Genomic DNA, 20964 nt, shown 5'->3' with positions numbered 1-20964 from the left:
TGGGAAATCATTGAATGTTGTCAAAAGGTTGTATGGGCCGAGTGAAGGCGTTTTTAAAATGTTTTCGGAAAAGAAGAGGTACACATTGAAAGTAGGATTACGTGCAGGTTGTGTAAGGTCGCCACAGTTGTTCATATTTTCATGCATGAGCATGAAGAATGATATGAATGTTATTGAATGAGTTTGGAAGTTCGTATAAAAGGAGAAGTTAACAGAGAATGTGAACAAACGTAAAGTGGTGTACATGAATAGATAAAGGAGACAGATAGGAAATATTTATCTTTAGAGACAATGAAATATTTAGGTGCTTCATGTATCTAAAAGCAAATACGTAAAGAAATAGCCAGTGGGTGGGTGATGGATTGCCAGAATAGCAGAGACAGGAGAGAAATGGGCGAGTCTACCGATGGAAAAATATAAAATGAAGTGTTATACCTGATACGTCTTTAATGAACGTAATTGTGTATTTCTGTGATCACTTTTTTATCAATGATTATTTTAGTTTGTGACAGGATTTGCCTTGTGTAAATCCTCACCCCATTACAATTGAGGCTGTACCTTTGACTTGCCTACGATATATTTTGTTAAGCTGTGTAATCGTCTTATAGACAGGTTGAACCCTGACGCCAACTGCTGCTCATATTTATTCATCAAATGATAAAGATAAAAGATGAAGAGAAGGTAAATTTTTGAAAGCCTGAAAGACGTCTTATTTGCATTTTTAATGAAATTTTGCGTTGTACATTAATACCAGGTTAAGTCTGCTTAGTCTTTTCCTCATTATCATCGCGGAAGTATAATGAAACTTGACATTATCTCGTTTATATAATCGTAATTAAGAGATGAATCTCAAACGAAACTCGGCAGAAGGTTGAAGATTCGTAATATTGGCCCGGGTCAAATGTTTAGAAGATCATAGATGAAGAAATAAGATTAACATAAAGCTGTGGTATTGTTTCGACCCGGATTATCGGTGAGTATCGCACTAGTGATCTTATTTACAAACGTTCTCCATAATGCTAATGTGAAACTCAATAACACCACAGCACAAATCCGATTAACATTTATCACATGTAAATAACTTTATTACTTACTGATTAAACAAAATTTTTGGCCTCCATATTGGGTTATTATGTTCGCTTTATGTTGCAAATGATGATATAGAGAAGGTATTCGTGTGAGTTCCAGACTGCAGCTTTTGTTAATTGTGGTAACATCGATTTGTATAATTTAATGTCTTGTTTTTTGTTCATCGTTTTTGTGATTACAGTCAGTTGCTATTAATCCTTATTTACTGCAATGAATTTTGTCATGTATTCATACAAAAATAAAACAGACTTATAGTAGTACCTTATACTGCATTATTAAAAGGACTTCATAAACATATTTCGTCGCCTAGCTAATCTACATAATCAAATTAATATTATTGCATTTCATTTTTTTATCGTCACAACGACACAAATTGCTAGGAAGTATTCTTTATTGGAGTTGTGGGGAAGGTAAATAAGTAAGGGGGAATGTGAAGTGTTTATTTGAAAATATAAAACTTTAAGAAAATTTATTTCACTTTAATATACAGCAGTGGATATCATGAAATGAATCGGCTATCAAAAGTAGGTACAGTTATGCCTTGAAGTTTTTATTAACCACCCAAACATATCCTAGCTTACCTCTAACCTAACATAACCCATCCTAGCTTAGCTTAACTTAGCTTAGCTAACCTAACCTAACGATATTAAAATATATTTCAGTTAAGCTAGTTTGTGTATGTTTGCTTTAGTCATTTCAGTTTCATAATTTAACTTCACGGTAAAATAGCGCGTTTGCCGTGATATCTTACCTATCACACTCTGTATGAGGGTCTAGTTCCTGACAAAATAAGCCCCGAAGTAATGTATTAATTGATTTGTTTACCTGCAATGAGGGTTGACGAGTTGCTGAAGAGATGAAAAGCTTCGTCAATGACAATCTAACGAGATAAAATAGAAAATATCCGAGTTTTTTAGGGAAAATGACGAGCTGTTCGGAAAATGGGGGAATTTCCCGAAAGATAGAAAATGTTTTATAATGAAAAAAAAAGAAAGTTTCTCTAGGCAGACAACTGACTTTGCTAAGATACGTGAATTATCATGGGAATGGGAAGATTTGTCTAGATTATTACAAGGTTAAAGAAAATAAGGAGTTTTACAAGGTGAGTAAAGAGTTTGCAAGGATTAGGGAGTTTGCTAAGAAAATGAGGTGGTTTGTTGATGAATTAATTCTGTTTGGAGGATGAAAAGTTTTGGTGGGGGGATGACTTTTGCTGGGAAATTGAGTTTTTTTCAAAGAACGAGTTTTACTGGAAAAAATACTGAAAAAAAAGGATGTGTTTAGGAAACAGGTTTTTTGATGGCAAGGAGCAAGTTTAACTTGGTAGGTGAAGAGTAGTTAATTGGGAAGAGGAAAGTGGGTGGTGTTGGTGACATAGCTGTAAGCCAGGGAAGTGGGCGGGTGTGGTGAGCTAGGAGGATTCAGTTGTCGTCGAGTGGTCGCCGTGTGAGGTTGTGCGCTCCGCCTCCGTCGCGGCTCCATAGTGAAACGTGAAGTGAACTCTCGTGGGAATTTAAACTATTGCCGCAGTAGTTGTCGCAGTTTGTTGTGTGTTTAAATGTGTTTTTCCTTGGATTGTGTAGATACTGAACGGTATAGTGGCGGTGAGTATTTTGTTTGCGTACATTTTACGTGTATTCAAAGTTATAATTTGACAAGGAGTAAATGTTCCCCAACACCTCAAGTCGATAAAGGACGCGTTTTTGTCCGTAAAGTGATGGCATTTTAGGCTTATTTTCATTACTTTTATTTGAAATAGACTTTGGCTATATATATATATATATATATATATATATATATATATATATATATATATATATATATATTATTTTTGTTGTTAAAAAGGTAGTTTAATCGCCATTGACCCTGAACATTGCACAAGGGAGAACATACCTAGTACGTCATATCCTTTGCTATTGATTTATTGGTGATGGCAGATGTGTGTCTGTTGGCTCAGACTCTATAAAGCTGCTTGGAATATTTATGAGAAACACATGCGGGAAGAAATGGCCCAAAGACATGAGCGAAGACCTTATGAGGTTAGTGAAGGGTGTTGACGCTGGTGAGTACTGACAGCGGTGTTGGTGGCAGGTCGTGGGAGCGAGTCCTCACGTTCACGGTGAATAGCTGTTGGCTGGACGACTTGGCTCTGATTGCAGCACGGGCAGCTCTTCTAGAGACATAATAAAAACGATGATAAAGAATCCCGGACGGCAGAAATGAGGTTTACGGTCCTACCAGACGGATGGTGAGAAGACATGGAATAAGGAACAGGTGTATAAATTTTAGATATACTGCACTTGTCAAGGACGATCTTGGGAGAAACTTAGTGGCACTTATGCGAATATTAACAGAGCATTCCACGTAATATCGGAGTTTGTTTTGGAAATGGGATGAAATGCAAATAGAAAAAATGGAAAAAGTAGAAAAAGAAGTAGTAGAAAAGAAGGCCGTACTTTGAGAATAATTTAATTAGTTTACGAGATCCGTTGACTTCCAGAGTGTGCGTTGCAAGTTTATGTTGGAATATTCATGAAGTTTAAGGGTGCAAATGTAAGTACCTCATATGAAGACGGGTTTAGCTTTTGATATGTTAAATAATTCAAAAGTTATTAATGTGGAGGCAGAAATTAAGATGTTGTGATGTTGGATACAAGGAAATACATCACTGAATCATCGTTCATTAATGGTATATTGTTTGTGTTAGTTGTGGAATGTGGTAAATAAAAAATATATATGTGGGGGTAACAACACAATTACCGACTTATCATTTACTTTATGATAAATCAAATATTCATGCCGTGAATATTAATTAAATGCAATCACACCGCCATGTAAACCCAAACATATTTATTTTTTTAATGTACCACAAACAAGCCATTTTTTTAGGTATATTACTATATTATAAATTCTGGGATAAAGTCGTATGAAATATTATTTGTAAAAATGTGTAAACAAAAATGTTTTAAAGTCTACAAATTTAAATGGCTTTGTGTGAAACGTAAAAAGCTAAAAAAAATTGTCCGTCAGCCAGTGTCAAACAGTGTTATTTTCGTTCTCGTCTGATATACGTTTGACTACCACAACTCTTCCAATGTTTATTTCACTTCAGAATATCTCAAGTGATTATTGTGGTGTATCTGCAGGCTATTCTCTCCCCTGTACGCGTAAAGCGTGACTTAAAGCCCAGTTAAACCTTGTGTTCAGCAGATCTGTGCACGGGATATTATCGGCAAAGACTCGATATAAACGAAGCTCAACACAGAGTAGTGGTGCTTGGGAACTCGAGACTGCGAAAAACAAGTAGTTATTGTTATTGAGTTTCTGTTAAATGTTAAGGATCTTCCCTCTATTTGTTATGGTTTATGAGATACCAGTAAGTAGCAGTTAGAAATAATACCGAAAATGTAACTCAACTTGGTAACACTTGCATACTAAGGAACGTTAACTTAAGTGACTTCTCTTGTTTCGTTTCATTACACAATATTTAAAAGACAAAAGAAATAAATAATTCACCATTGCGATTTTATTCCTACCCATTTATTTTCTAAAGCATTAGTCCTTTTGTGATAATTTTTACCTTTTTTTTAACCAATTCGCCCTAAATATAATTGTAATATTTTTCATGCTTTTATTTACAGTTTTCGTTCCTTTGTTGGAGTATATTTGTCTGGGATCGATCTTCCATTAACATGCATATCCATAATCTTTATGCCCTCACCATGGCAAATTTTGAGAGATTTATAAGTCATATGAAAACACTACACTTGCTAGTTGTATTGCTGTTATGTGCCACTCAAAAAGCTTTATTACACATAAGCTATAATATTCGAACAAACGATAAATCTTTAAGTGTAGCTCAATCATCGTAAGCATCTCGATAGTGGACTGGACTAGTCAGTGCTTGTGTTTATAAAGAGGAAGTAAGGAATAGTTGGGTGGCAAAATTCCCAATAAGAAGAATGTGATATAAGGGGACCCCGTCATAATATGCATCCATTAATAATAACGATATTAATGAATTTGTACCAATTGTCAACATTCAACATTTATAGCAAGGCTTATATGTACAGTAGTTCATAACACAGGACAAATAACACTCATATACATGTTACTTGTAAGCGGAGATCCTACCAGTATAAACCATCAGTCTAAACACTGTATTGTTTTCGAAAAAATAACCTTCGCAAATCTCCAACACTGAGTTTCCTAAGTCCTATAAAACTTTTAAGCTTCTTACGGTGGGCGTGTGAAGCTGAAAATAATTTTTTAAGAGATTTACAGCCAGTGATTTATTATTAGTATTATTAGTATTATTATTAGTATTATTATCATCTATCCATCTATGTTATTATTTTGTTTTGGTACACCACTGATATTCATTCACGTTAGCATCAGTATTCACCAAGAGTCGCCACAATGACCCACACACTGTATTGAAAAGCCGCTCACACACGATAACCTTGCTGTGTTTCTTGGAAGATTTTGATCAATATTTCTCGAGAACTGGAGTGAACCCGATAGTCCGTATGGTGAAAAATGCAGCTCACAAGATGTTTTTTACGTACACAAAAGGATTAGGATTTTCATTTTACAATTATAAAGTAAACAAGATTTTGATTATTAGTATTTCGTCATTACTTATTTCAATATTACTGTTTCGGTATTGTGTTTATACTAGTTTCATCACAATCTTTACTATTTCTTTATTTTTAAACATCATACAATTGCGAGTGTCAGAATTGAACTGTTCAACTCTGTGGCCTAATATTAATTATGCACCATAATTGGATGTATGCGAAGAGATATATCAATAACTTTTTTCTATAACAAACTCCTCTAATATGGAAATAATATGAAAGGCGAGAGATTATTTTCTTATACGAATTTATATATAAAGATATTAAAATATTCTCCCTAAAAAAGGTTATTCTCGGTGCCTTGGTTCTCGTCTGCTATATATAACAATCCTGCCCGCAAACTGCTACCCACTGTAAATTGCTTATAAATAAACTGTCAGAATACAGAATGCAATATTTAAAACAGTTTGCACATATGCTAAAAGAAGCACACACTCGTACACATACACTCGATATGTGTGTGTGTGTGTGTGTGCGTGTGTGTGTGTGTGTGTGCGTGTCCAACAGATTCCCATCACTGGGAAATATTTTTAGTTCTATACCATTCATACGTGCTTTAACACCTAAGGCTAAAAACACAGGGGACGAAGGTAGTTTCTTGGCAAGTTATCTTATGAAAATTAAGTTATTATATATTTACAAGGTTGTATTCACCGCGTTACCTGAGCCAGAGTGATCAGCTACTATCCAGGTTGTAAAGGGAAACAGATTCTCTACACACATAGCCTCCCCTCCTGAATAAATTTTTGAGGAACGGTCTGAATTGAACAAAAAGCAGCTGTATTAATTAAAAATTCAGTGATTGTCATAACTATATAAATGGATATTGAACAGTATTCACATTTGTATTCATTTTACGCTATATGAAAAAAAATATAGTTTTTTCTGGTACTAAAGCATATTCATCACGAATTATATTTTTTTCTTACAGTTATTTGGTACATGACTATTTAATATTATATTATATTTGTTATTTTTTCTCTAATAAAGATAAAATTAAGTTACGTATAATAAAGAAAACTTCGGGGGAAATAATTTTTTATATCATTCTTATAGTGAGAAATGCTGCCACAAAGCCAATGTGTATTATAGTGTTATATTTATTTCTTCTTATTCAATGTTCCTCAGCTGCCTTAAAGACAGCGAGAAAGTATGTTTGGTCGCAACTACAGAATTGAAATTAACATAAAAGCCAGAAATTTTTGTTTTTCTCTGTATGAGGAATATTCTTATTTCACGCGACAGAAGCTTAAATAGTGTTTTCTTTTTGCAAGACTGAAAACTTAGCAATTTAAAATACGACATCATTAAAACTGATTATCTTAATTTTCCAAGTTTGTTTACATCTGTCACCCCAAGTGTTAGAGTACTGATAATTATTGGAGCATTGAAAGAGTCCCACGTCGTGTTAAAAACTAACTACATTTCATTGTTTCGTAGTAGTAGTATTAGCAGCAGCAGTTGAGAGAGAGAGAGAGAGAGAGAGAGAGAGAGAGAGAGAGAGAGAGAGAGAGAGAGAGAGAGAGAGAGAGAGAGAGAGAGAGAGGCCACGGACAATGGTGTTCCGGAACATAAACTGTACGTGTCATAATAAAGCAATTTGTAGCGCTATTCAGAACCTCCCGCTTGTGAAAGACAGAACCATCAGTTTTCATTTACAACTGTGTGAGAAGGTGACGCAGAGGGCGGAAGGGAGTCTCGAGGAGTACCCAGAGAGGGAGCCACTGCCTGCTGGGGATGTTACACGTATAAACACTCGGGAAATTAATTTAAGATTTTTTTCATTTATACCATTAATCAGAACGGTTCATTGTCTTTACCTGAGCAGAAGTATGGATTCACAGTGCCGCTGTGGTCAAGTTTGTCTTGACGTGCCGCGTTGGTAATAATATTAGCGGTGTATTGTTGTATGATACTTCACAGTGGTACATTGTTTTGTTATAAAACAGTGATGTATTGATGTTATAATTCTCAGTGGTCTTGATCATTGTGTTGTTCTTTAGAGTGAAAGCCGTGTTGTATGATTGAATCCCATAGTGAGAGTAGCTTTGGTAGAGCCAACACTGATCACTGGACCATTGGCAGAGTCCCCTGTAGCTCTGATGGTCAGCCGAGACTGTGGCGTTTATCTGTATCTAAGCGGTGTAGTGCTGTACGTAAGCAGTAAATAGCGATATACTGCTGAATGAAAACGATGCAGTTTAAGGTCGCAGCTACTCAATATTGTGCTTGTTTATAAAGTTATGCATATAAAATTTCGAATGGCGTTGTGCATTTGCGCAAAGTGATGATTACGCGTAAGAGGCCATATTAAAACAATGCAGAGCTGTGATTAGGCATTATAAAAGTGCCAATTTAGTGACGCTATAATGCGACACTTAGTTTTGAGGCAGTGATCCAGCGTTAGAATTTACTGTGTTCAGAGTGGCGGGAAATTCGTAATGTCCGTAATTACTGTAGCATTTTTATGAGAATATTACTTCCAAGCAGTAATTAAGATTATAGCTCTAACTGAGACTTTTTGCATGTATAAGCATTATTTATCTTCATTAACGGTGTCATCACAGTAACCCTCAGGAAATGTATGTGATTAAAACAGTGATGATTAAGATCTTGTTGACGAGTGACTAACACAGTATAGATGTAATTCCTACGTCATTTTGTTATGGCTAACGAAAAGAAAACTGAAAACTAAGAGGAAGTGAAAGAAATTCATTATATAATGTAGGTAGAACCTCGAGTACCCTCCCAAAAAACTGATTCAGCAGGCAATGTGAAATTTAACATTTTGCATGTTGCAGAATTCTTTTAACTTTCTTGTTAATTTATCGAAATTGATAGTGACTTTTTCACAGTGGTCGTTTCTAAACAAGTATCTTCAGCTCTCTCTCTCTCTCTCGAAGGCCTACTTGTGGCAAGGGCCAATCTTTCGCCATCACTCCTCCATAAAGAGTTAAAATAATTTTTGTTATTTCTTCACTTCGACACTACAATGCTTAGAATACGCTTTTGTTTGAGGAACAATGCAATTAGAACAAATGTTTTTCTTAAAATATTTTGTTATGAAACAAACTGGTTATAAAATGCGGGAAGACTCATATGTGCATAGAAAACCCTTAGGGTTTAAAAATTATGAAGAAAAAACTATTTCCTTTGGTGAAAGTCCGAAAAGTTTCCTGTTGTTCTGGTGATATTTTGACATTCAGGAGTGTCGTCGTTTTTAAGCAGATGTATTTTGAGCAATCACTGATAAACAATGCCTCGGAAAATACAACAAAATGTGGGATTTGTGTGATAATGCATTTGAAACATTTTTCTTTGAATTTCATGTACCATAAAGAGAATGTTTTATTCATTCGGAAGTTTTCATCCCCCCAAAAAAATATTCTAACAATGAGTTTCCAATAACAATGGAAAAAACAACGGGCCATTTGAACAACGTTAAAGGTTATACGTCAATGAGAATTGTCTATACTATGGTTAAAAATCAGTATTGTTTGATAATGAGACTGCTCGCTGCCTCCTGACCTTTTACACGCATGTATATAGCACACTCAGTATATTTACCCCGTCTCTGTATAACGGGGTATATAAGTCTACCATAAATGTTAGTGTTTTAACTTAGTTGTATTAGTAATCATGGTATGTCACTTTTATGGATGTTTCTACACACTTTGTCTTAATGTTTTTGTTCATAACTATAAGGTCGTAGAGATATTCAACACACACACACACACACACACACACACACACACACACACACACACACACACACACACACTTAGAATGTTATAGGACCTACAGTATACTATGTGTGCTTTTCATTATGCCAGACAAGAAATAAAGTTAATGATGCTCACGTTTAATGCAAGAGCTAAGTAGTAAATAAATAACAATAAAAGCAAAAATAAACACACACATCTACCCTGCAGGGCGTACTAACAGTCTTGTAAACAACGGAGTAATGAAGTTAGGTGGTGATACGCTTTGACTGTCCACTTTAGGGGAGGTGAAGGTCTCTCAGAGCCAGGCAGTCTGAGTGGGCCACCAACGAGTTTCAGCCTCGCATGTGTACCTACACACGCTTCCCCAAGATTGTCTTACATGCTAAATCTAGTTTTATTCTTAGAAGTAAAACATTTATTGTAGTTGTTCCAAGTTGAATTATGATTTATAATTGAATGAAAGGCCAGGAATAGCAATTTGCTCGCTGACATAAAGTCTGTAATGAAAATTATAACAGGGCTCACATTAAAACGTTTATATAAAAGCTTACTACTGCTTATAACCCTTTTCTGAGCTCTAGAGTTAATTATTCACGGAAAGAGTTAAATAAATATTTGTTACGTGATAAACACATCAAGAGTTTACCTTTATATTAAGATTAATTAAGGAATTTTGATGAGCGAGGACAAACTTACTTTAAGAAAGATGCAGTAATAAAAAGTGGACAAAGGAACTGCACTTTACTAGATTTGTCATTCACGGTATTAGATGTACAGTTGTGAACAAAATTGCATGGACACTTGGTACTATCTGGCATGAAAGTACTTGAGGATCGTTAAGTGAGGGAGGCTGTGAGGGAACTGGAATTTTGTCGTATTTTCTCAGATTTTACTTCGTACTAATGTTTTTTGTTTTGTTTTTTCCCATTTTGTGGTTCCGACATAATATATGATGAAAATCAGCGTTAGTAGATATTAACCAATGTACCAATTTGTATTTCCCCAAGAGGCTGAATCAGCAATGAATTTTTACAATATACCTTTCACGTGAATTTCTTTCCAGTGGCTGGGAAGTTTTTAATAGCACAGCTCACGTTTAAATGGAATCAAATCTGTATAAATAATATCTTCCCATTCAATTAGGTGGACATTTATAAAATAAGATACGTGAAATACTGCTGTTTGTAGCAACAATGCCTCAGTGTATTGCCAATGATAATCCTTGGTTGATATGATATGCCTGCAGTAAGACCATCGCGTCTTCTGCTTCATACGATGCACCAGGTGAGAGCACACGGTGAAAATTGTCTGCTCAACATTTGCAAATCCACCACCAACTATTATTTCTTTTATATCACCAAAGGGATTGCGGACTAGCTTCTCGCTTACATATTTGGGGAAATTTGCTTTGTGTTCTTCCATATACAACAAGGTAATTTTGTCTTATCAGGAACCAGACATTTATGCTGTCAATAATTCCACGAATGGGCCTGACTCTCCTAGCGTGAGTTTGTAGTGTTCTATTTCCATTCCAATATTCGTAGTTCTTGTCTGGCAAACACTATATTTACTCTGCTGCAATTATTCTAACAAATTTTAGTTCGCGTTATTCTGGGTCATCAAATGTTCTGTGCATCAAAATGTTTTCCAAATCCTGGCACTGGAGTCCATCCATCAGTGATTGACAATAATTGCAAAATATATCATATTTCCTCTTCCTGTGATATTAGTTCATGTTTTTGAAGATCTGTTTTGAAATTTGCTTTATTTGTTAGGGTCTTTAAACACATTTGACGTCGTAAATATCAAATGCAAGAAATTAGTTATGCTTGTGTGACAGCCAGACAGACTACAAAACCACTCGAATTGGAAGCTACGTCCTTGGTAAGTTACAGCTGTTGGCAGAAGGTACCGGGCCCTACATAACATGAATAGCGACTTGCCCGACATAATTGCAGGATAACCACGCACCGAGCACACGTCTGGGCGTTTTACCGGGCCATTTCGTGAATACAGATTGATAAAACAGCTGACTATTGACGAAATATTTAAGACATATCACTATGATACTGTAACCAACAACTGTATTTTTCTTCCTTGTCTAATATAAGATTCTGCAGCACTTCGGATATAATTTTATTTATGATTTTATGAAAGTAAGAATCATAACTGACACGCGCTTGGAAGACCATTTTAATATGTTTCTGTGAAGTCTAAAGAAAAACTGAATATCGTGAACCAAATAGTAATGTAACCCATTCAAAACGTAATGCTCTAATGTAATTTGGGTCTTAAACGAGGATATATGAAAGCATTTACAATTTCGTATATAACATATAACACCACTTTGTAATAAGTCACGAAGATACAGGCAGTGGCATATTTTGTTTTATTGACGTGGAAGAATAACAATTTTTGATGAAAAAATAAATAAAAATCTACACTTAGCCCCAACATCCAATCCGGGAGATAGTGGATTCTCATAACAGTAAAAGTTACCTCTGCTTTTCGTTAGGTAAAAGAACCTTATGCCGTGGTAAATTGAAGGTCAGACCCCCAGAGCAGGTAATCCCCACAGGCTAGCCAGCGATGCATGATGCATACAAGTGAGAACCTGCCGTGAGAGGCAGGGGAACGTGGCCCACACCGCTGACTCAGCCACCAGACCCAACTGAATGGAAACCGAGAGGTGGTGGATGGTGAATCTTAACATGAAGATGATTGAAGGTAATTGTAGATGAACACATGCGAGAGGCCACAACTTTGGAGGAAATAGTTTATTTTTATTTTCAGTTAATATAAAGGATTTGTTCCTATGAAGTTTGACACAGACATTTTAGACGACCAGCCATAAAAAAAACTCTGACCAAAATATTAATCAGCAGTGATTTATTGTTCAATAGCGAATGTAAGTGTCTATAAACATTTCGCTTAATCAATAAACGATGGAACAAAATTGGGAAGATATTAGAAAAAAAGGGATTCCTGTTGTAGAGAAATTCTTACAAGCATCAAGCAACACGTCACCTCTTGGAATGGACTCCATCGGAAGTGTGATATTGTTTTAAAAAGGCTAAATTAATATTACCTGGAAATGCAATCAACTGACGCATGACACTTGATCATATAAATAAATGGTACTGTATACAATATTTGAGAGGAAGCGTTAAATATTTCATAAAATGTTATCTATTGTACTGTTCCCCAGTTTAGTCTATGTGATTAAGTGAAAATCACTAGATGTTACTTTGAACTAAAGTGGTTATTTATAAGCCTGTTTGTTTGATCTAAAATAGGGAAAACCCAGCTCAAGAAACATTTAAATTAGGTTAGATACAAATGCCTCTATTAAATAATTAAACGCTTGTACATAAAAAGGAAAAGAATATACTTAAGTCACTTAACTGAGTTTGTATATTATTTACCAAAATAAATTAAACATGAGTTGCACTAAATAATTAAATGAACTGCCCGCTGTTTGTTCTTCACAAAGTTAAGTTAACCATATTTGGTGTAGCGACCATCCTAGGTGTCAGTTCATAACCAAAATTTAGTGCACATGCATAAAAAAAATGTTAAAAACCACAGCTGTGCGTAGCAAATAAGCATATGAATAAATGTGAATTTATTGAGAAGTTCCCCCTTTATGTTAATCCTGGGATGGGTGTGTATAGTATTCATTCCAAGCTTCAGCTCTCTCTCTCTCTCTCTCATATATATATATATATATATATATATATATATATATATATATATATATATATATATATATATATATATATATATATATATATATATATATATATATATATTTATTTATTTATTTATATTTATTTATTTATGTATATATTTATTTATATACACGTTAGTAAAGGTGACAAAGCCAAGGTTCGGCCGCCACTAGTGAATGGAGGCTGAGAAAAAAAAGGTTCTCGTAATGGAAAAACTTTCTAACTCAGTTTCCAAACTTACCTCAAGTTGGTAGAGAAAAATGTCAGATTTCTTTCATGATTCAGACAAGTAAGTAATGGTGAAAATACGTCACGCAGAGTTATCGTATTTATAAGAAAACTAATGAACCAGTCAGTACTGTATATAACTCAGTGTAACCGTAAAGAAATGAACTATTCAGATGCTACAGAATTCAGTCATGATGATGCACCACACAAATACACTAATCAGCCCATTCAAATCTCCGGTGATTCAGTATAAGAAATACATCTATAATTTTAAAGAATAATTTTGTCCCGGGTTAATAAACTTCGTGTAGTTTATAATTACTTAGTGTCTGCCTCTGGATAACAACACGTAATTTCTTCTTTGTCTTGTATTAAAAGTAAACAAACTTTTCTTTCTGAACTCTGGAAGAAGAAAGTACAAAAACTTTGTGTAATTTCCACACCACATCGGAAGTGACGTAAACAAACTCTCGACCTACGATAAACTAATAAAACACTCTTGTATGCTTCTTAGTTAAAGGGCCAATATAACACAGTACTGGCGTATAGTGTTTACGATGGTTATGAATATATTTCGCAGTATATAGACATTCACAGTTATAAACAAACACAAGCATTCTCAGACAGACAGACAGACAGATTATTAATCTCTGAGAAACATATTTTCGCAATAATAACGGAAGTGGCTGGGCTGAAGACTAATCCATGCAGAAGATGCCACTAGATTTAACACGGGAATTTCATTAACGCGTGTGATGGTATGTCGGTGGTGGGCTAAGTGGCTGCTTGATGTGTAAGATTTTTTCTATTTCTTTAATTTATTTTTCTTTTGCTCCGTATGTCACAAATTATTTTTTCTAGTTTCCCTAATGTGAAAGTATTTACCATGTGACGATTTTTCATTCATTCCTGACAATTTAGGAATAGGTATTTGTTTATATAAGTGATATTTATTCGAGGATTATTGTATTACTGCTACTACGTTTGTTATTTTAGTCTGCGAAAATAACCAAGACCATAACATCTGCCTCAAGGATTGTTATCTTAGTACCGGTGTTAATGGCTACCAATACTGTGATAACAACAAAACAAATATTACACCTACTATTTTGAACATTTTTATTCTTCACTTATTCCTGAATTTTATTTCTGAGAAACATCGTGGATGTTGCTGTAGCTATGACCATTACAAATACTAGTATTGTTTTTATTCCAAAAAGTTTTACAGTGATTTCTACAATTGATTTGGTACTAAAATTACTGTTTGCCGCTTTTGTTGTAACAGCCTTCGGCCTTCCCGTATATATTTTTATATAAAATATTTTTATTTTAACCTATCTACTTTTTTCTTTTATATAAATAATAATAATAATAATAATAATAATAATAATAATAATAATAATAATAATAATAATAATAATAAAGCACCATAAAAATAAGAAAAAGAAAAAAAAAGAACAAGAGTAAGAAACAATATATGTTGTGTTGTCAATAGTAAGAGAAACAATTGAGACCCTGCAATTGTGTGTAAATGAGGCAGAAAGTCAGATCAGCAACCTGGGACTTGGTCACAATTTTCGTGATGCCATATGGCAGCAGGGTTTACCATTAGACAACACATTATGCTTCCAGTATCTTCCCAGGCGGTAGTACCTCCCTGTTTGGTAGCTGCCTACTACCTACTACCTAGGTCATCACTTGAAATAAGCTCTTGGCTATTATTATTGACCAATTGGCATGAAGGTAAACTTTTCTGACATTGTAACGCCTGAAAACGTGGAAATTCTCATTTTAGATTTCAAAGACAAACAACATTCCCCCAACAACATTATCTCCAATCTATCTTTTTATTTCCCCGGTAAAAATACTCACTTTAAGGGTACATGGTGTGTTCCGCACCCTATCTAGGCGAGCTGAGAGATACACTCTTTTAGCATTATCTGTGGAGGCCCTATTGAGACTACGGAACTGATTCGTACTGTTACATAGTTAAGTTTTCCTCCATATAACATACTCCCAAAATAAGTGTTCCACAGAGTCTATAAATTCCGCAAAATAACCAACACAGGTAAGTTAAGGTAATATTAAACCACATACCGTTTCATCTCCCAGTCTTAACGTATCATTAGATTTCACTAAATAAGGAATATATAGTTTATGTCACTATATGTAAATTATCGGTGTTGCATTACTGTTTTGTTAACGCTATGTGATTTATAGTTAGTGAACGCTGCCCTTTTTTTTAATTGCGCCACGATAACAATTTAATACAGAGATGATTCGGAGTAAACATACAGTATGTTATAATTCCAATTCCCTTCACCTACTTTACACGAGCCACAAGTAGACGCCTCATATATGACCAAAAATGTTGAAGTAATTTCATCCGGAACTGTACAATAAAAGAAGAAAAGGAAAGGATGTTTGTGTGTGGTGTTTCAACACTGCATTGATGACAATCAATTGAATAGCGAATGAAGCACCTGGGTACAAAGAGGCGAGGGATGATAGTTTGAATTTCATCAGAGCCTTGGCCATTAGAATATTGGAAAACGTGGATATTGAACGATGGACATGGTAGCAGGGGAAAGGAAGTGCTGCAAGTGAGAGCCAGATCATTGATAAAACATTGAATTGAATTTTTATCAAAAAGTGTTGAGAGAGATTGTGATATAGTCTTCTAAAGGTGAAGGAAATATTCAGGGCTTTTGCTAGCAAACTGGAGATGTAACGAAGACAGGTAAAAACAAATACAGGAAAGACGGCAAGAATCCGTGATGTACTGATTTTAAGAGATGCTTTGAGCTCCAGATACTTGGAGAATACTGATACGGGAACAGAGAAAGTCTCATCAGATAATCATCAAAGGGAAACAAAGAGAAGGTATCAGCCATCTGGGGATCACGTTACTATGGGTATAGGCCCAGAACACCCCTGAAACCCTATGTTTCAGCCACAAAGTGATTTCCTGTGAGACGATCTTATCTGGAAAAATATCCTCAAAATGAGAAGGTTTTTCTATACGTGAATGAATGGAACTGCGTCGGGTAACTTTCAACGCACATTTCTTAAGGTTTCAGTATATACAGTATATATTTTTTTTTACTCTAGGAAATGCACTTAGTTCGATGTTGTTTACTACTGTGGAACTTATGTAAAAAGTAAAGAACCATGGGGACTTAGGATGATATCTCAGCTGCAGGGAACTTCTATCAACATAGTTAAAATATCTTCTGAAAATGTATTTATAAGCATTTAAGACAGAGAACCACCAAGGCTTTGAGTAATATAAAATTAACTTAAGTCCCAGGCATCATTATATGCTTTATTCCTCAACCTAAATAAAACTATTAAGATATTTATTCTGTTAAAAAACAAACAGACATACTAAGTTTCCCCGATCTTGAAAAGGATGTTGGAAGACCTCAGATAAATAATATTAGAGCAGGTGTACAGTCTCGTTCAAGACTCTTCGAACACTACTTTTTACAGCTGGCAATTCAAGGCCCCTTGTTTACTATAGTACGTAGTAAAAATTATGAATGAATGTAAAAATGATCGGTGATTGGTTACTTAGTTCCTCGGTGCTTAATTAATGGTTGGGCTTTGTTGTTTCATATTATTATACTACGTACCTTAGTAAACAAACGGCCTTGAGTTACCAGCTGTCTCCAGCAGTGTTCGAAGAATATTGAACTAGACTATACATATTTAGCATTGACGACCCAAATTGCGTACTAATGGACTGATTGGCTGATGCGATGACCAATAAAACTATTTATAAATAAAAACACTGTCCACTCGAAGTCTTGCATAAAAAAGAGTACTCTGAGGCGGTTATGCAGAGACAAAAATTACATATAGACAGACGCTGGTGAAGAAAAAAAAGAAGAAATAGTTAAGGGTTCTACGGCAGCAGAGGAAACACAGGGACATACATCCATTTGTCCACGTCAATACTTCTCACAATAGGTAAACATATCACCCATCCAAACTATAGTAACATGAGTTCTCAAAACCATAACATAATTTTTATATTTTACAAGAATTTTCTGACCCTTCGAAATTCAGACTTTTTGGGTCGGGTTTTACAAGACAAATAGAACCTTATAAATTTTCAGCGGATCAATCTGGATTCCGATTTGCGAGAGAAAATTTTCAAAAGTATTCTGAAAATGTCGCATGTTTTAAACGACCCCATCGTCCAACATATTAAAATTAACTGACCATTGTACCCTCGATAAAATGCTAGTGAAAATGATTGGCCGCGGCCATGAACGAGGTGCAAGAGAGCAGCTCAGTGCTCAGCCGGGAGTAATGTAAAGGTCATTCTCTCGTAAAGTGTTTATGGTTAGTCGACTTTGTCGGCCTCGTCCTCACGCCCACCTCGCTAACCTGACAGTCAAGTACGGCATTAACACTGATTATAATGCATACATTCTGCTTCATTATGCACGGTACTACTACCACTATAAACTAAATGTGCTCACGTTAAAACCGAGACTTAATTGGTCGGCAGATATTAAACACACAAAATCCCGAGACGCTGTTGGCTCAACGATTCCCTCTTCAACGCTGTGAGATTAAAACATTCAAAACAACAGTTTCAACACATAATGGAATGCATGCGGGATGTGTAGCCTGCCAGTGCGCACTGATGTTAGCCTCACGTCAGGAAGACCGACATCACTTGGCTAGTGGCTCGTGTCTGTGTTTGTGATGAAAGTTAGGAGGATTTCGTGATCCTGGTTGATGCCTCATCACAATCCCAGATGCAGAAGTTGGCAACGATCAAAGTTGGTCCAACGAATTAGGATTTGTCGTGTTGATTAAGTTGGTGACAATGGAAAGACCAAGTTTATCTGTTTATGATGAATGTTTTTTCTTCTCTCATGTCGCCTGGAACACTACATAAATATGTGAGAATCTCAATAGGTGCTTCTGTGTCTTGCATGTGTTATATTTGTAAAAGAGAGTAACGACCCCATGAAAACACAGAAAACGCATCAGTCTTCATGAATGTAGGAAAGACGAGCTGAAAAAGTCAAATGAACATTGAGGTCCCACTCAGAAAGGTCGACTGTCACCAAAATTTATCTGACTACAGCCAACACCTCTCTGAAATTCGTGTTTTCTTTAAAAGACACAAAGGTTTATGAGTTCCACAAAAATTTTGTTGTCTTTTCCTCCTGATCTCATAAAAAAAAAACATTCCCAACGGACATCATTCTACATCCTGGACAAGTACTGGGCAGAGATATAATCCCCATGAAGATATTAATTCACGCGGAGTGTTAATCCATGCCTCCTAGTTTAAAAGTGTAAATATTAAAGAGCGCGGTGTTTTGAAGGTAACATTAAATTATCATTCTTTGGAAAAATAGTAAATTATGTGCTGGTTCCTACAGTATTAACAAGCCTAACAAAAACAGACACCTGTCTACACCCTGATCAGCTGGGATCAATCTCCCAGAGACGACTCACAGGATTTTGTTATTTCTGACTGAAATTAAATTCGATCCACTCGGAGCGGTCTTTGGCGCTCATTTGCCTGACTAGTAATGCGGTTATTATTAAGCCGAGGGGATTAATTGTACATAACTTCTCCCAAGCAAATAAGTTAGCTGGTAAATATCGAATGTATTATAAACTGGCTTTACATTTAACAGAAATATGAAGTGAAACAAAGTTATAATGGAGCGGTTGATGGCAGCTTCCGGAGAGCAGTTGTTGTGGTCCCAATGTGGCAGCGAGAGGCACATCCATCCTGGCTTGTCGGGCCGCCTTGCCCCCCCCACACACACATCCCAGGAAATACAGCAGTTAGGAACTACCCGCTCTTATATATAAACTTTGATACTTAACGTGCATTGTTATAGATCCCTCAGGTGAGAGACGGCCTCCAGCCAGCGTCCAACTGAGCAGAAGCACTCGGTTAATTCGGCTTGATCTCTCCGCTTCAAACTTTACGCCGGTACGAAATTCCAAATTAGATTTATCAGAGAAACAGCAGGACACGAGGCTATATACTTCTCCTCTACTCTGTGTGTGTGTGTGTGTGTGTGTGTGTGTGTGTGTGTGTATGTGTATGTGTGTGTGTGTGTGTTACACCTTGATAATGAACTCAGTCCACATCTATCCATTTAAAGCTGTTAATAAAAAAAAAATATTTGCTTAAGACCTCTGCTGCCCCTTACACAATTGCCCATTAACACAGCCACCCCTCATCTCAACCTCATTGGGACAAATGATATTTTAAGAAGTTAACAATAAACATATGAAAAAAATAGCTAATGGTCTCCCGTGTCAAACATTACAGCACACCTTCCCTCAAAAAGTGGTTTCATTCCTCACTAGCTGAATCCTATTCCTCACACTGGCCATCACACTCGTCTGTCAAGTATTCCATCTCGTGTATCTTCCTCTCTTCCACACGACCAGTCTTCCAATGCCGAGTGTCGTTCCTCCTATAAAACTGGTGATTGTCACGTCTCAAAATATCTTTACCACTGTGCACACTCGTACACCTCAGCAAACTTTCTGTCAATTTTCTTGTATGTATTCTCTAAGTCAGAATTTTCTTCGTTTTAGTAATATATTTCTCTCTTCTCTCATTTCAACTAAATGCTCTTTATTTCTTCTCGTGAGTTCCAACGTTAATGTATCGTGAAAAAGCGTATTTGTAAAAAATTTCCGGAAACAACATTCACTTGTTTTCACTCTGACTCCTTATCGTAAATGCTGATAAGGAGTAGTCTCTTCACCATCGACTTTCCCAACTGGAATATCACATGCATTTACATACTAGCCGTTCCTTGTGTAACTCGTGTGTTCTTTCTTGCTGTAAATTATACAGTTATTATTCTGTTCTTTGGTGTTATATTATTATTAATGAGTCAACTGCACTGACATTGAGATTCTGACCAACATTTTTTACTTTATGTAATGTCCCTTACATCCAATTATCTATATCTATTTTCATTTCGTTTGTATTATTATTCTTTTCATAATTGTTCGTATTAGAGATCCACACACACACACACACACACACACACACACACACACACACACTATCTCTTCCCCACTCCATAAACAGCTCCATAAACTCTTCTCTTCTGTTTTACCTGTGTTTTATTTTTCCCATCTCTGCTATATATTTCACTTGGCATTAAAGTCCCCGTCTACGTCTCTCCTCATACTTCCATTATGACTGTTGTTGGTTCATCTGTCACCTGACCCTCAAAACAGTTCATTGTGTTGCTCCTACCTCAACTTTTCTCGTTCCTGCCCGTCACGTACTGCGGGACCTTGTAATTGATACAACTTTTTATTTCCTCGTTTATTCCCATCCTTCATGCTACACACACACACACACACTAACGCACACATACACAAGAAATACATACACACACACATACACAAGAAATACATACACACACACACACATACACAAGAAATACATACACACACACACATGCACTCTTTCTCTCTATCATGTGCATTTTATCTCTCATATATACTCTTTCACACTTTCCCTCACACAGTCTCTTT

At 35.8% G+C, this 20964-nt stretch overlaps 1 protein-coding gene across 1 annotated transcript in view; it reads left to right on the top strand.

The window, feature by feature from the left end:
* Window positions 1-2528: 2528 nt before the first annotated feature.
* The window catches only part of LOC121874835 (nephrin-like), a 127316-nt gene continuing 108880 nt past the window's right edge, over window positions 2529-20964 (top strand). The window contains exon 1 of the mRNA XM_042379120.1: window positions 2529-2693. The gene's annotated coding sequence lies outside the window, so the exon portion shown is untranslated. The remainder of the gene's footprint in view (window positions 2694-20964) is intronic.

Source organism: Homarus americanus, unplaced genomic scaffold (assembly GCF_018991925.1).
Source record: "Homarus americanus isolate GMGI-L3 unplaced genomic scaffold, GMGI_Hamer_2.0 scaffold56009, whole genome shotgun sequence".
Lineage (NCBI taxonomy): Eukaryota > Metazoa > Arthropoda > Malacostraca > Decapoda > Nephropidae > Homarus > Homarus americanus.
The sequence above is the reverse complement of the archived record's forward strand: the minus strand, read 5'-3'. Positions and strand labels throughout refer to the sequence as shown.